Consider the following 976-nt stretch of genomic DNA (forward strand, 5'->3'; position numbering starts at 1 on the left):
CCCAAATCCCGATGTTTTCACCCCAAATCCCGGTATTTTTTCCCAAATCCCGATGTTTTTTCCCCAAATCCCGATGATTTCACCCCAAATCCTGATGTTTTCGCCCCAAATCCTGATGTTTTTCCCCAAATCCCGATGTTTTTCCCCAAATCCCGATGTTTTCCCCCCAAATCCCGGTATTTTTTCCCAAATCCTGATGTTTTTTCCCAAATCCCGATATTTTTTCCCAAATCCCGATGATTTCACCCCAAATCCCGATGTTTTCACCCCAAATCCCGATGTTTTCACCCCAAATCCCCATGTTTTCACCCCAAATCCCGATGTTTTTGCCCAAATCCCAATGTTTTTTCCCCAAATCCCGATGTTTTTTCCCCAAATCCCGATGTTTTTTTCCCAAATCCCGGTATTTTTTCCCAAATCCCGATGTTTTCACCCCAAATCCCGGTATTTTTTCCCAAATCCCGATGATTTTGCCCCAAATCCCGATGTTTTTTCCCAAATCCCGATGTTTTCACCCCAAATCCCGATGTTTTTGCCTCAAATCCCGATATTTTCACCCCAAATCCCGATGTTTTCGCCCCAAATCCCAATGTTTTCACCCCAAATCCCGGTATTTTTTCCCAAATCCCGATGTTTTCACCCCAAATCCCAATGTTTTTGCCTCAAATCCCGATATTTTCACCCCAAATCCCGGAATTTTTTCCCAAATCCCGATATTTTCACCCCAAATCCCGGTATTTTTTCCCAAATCCCGATGTTTTTCCCCAAATCCCGATATTTTTTCCCAAATCCCGATGATTTCACCCCGTTTTAGGGCCCGGAAGTCGAACGTGTCCTACAAGAGCGCGGCGCTGCTGCCCAAGGAGCCGCACGTGCGGGAGATGAAAATTTACATCGACAAAAAATACGAGAGCGTCATCATGCCCGTGTTCGGCATCGCCACGCCCTTCCACATCGCCACCATCAAGGTGGGGCC

This window comes from Malurus melanocephalus, unplaced genomic scaffold, assembly GCF_030028575.1.
Source record: "Malurus melanocephalus ecotype Western Australia unplaced genomic scaffold, MMel_1.1 scaffold_2038, whole genome shotgun sequence".
Taxonomy (NCBI): Eukaryota; Metazoa; Chordata; class Aves; order Passeriformes; family Maluridae; genus Malurus; species Malurus melanocephalus.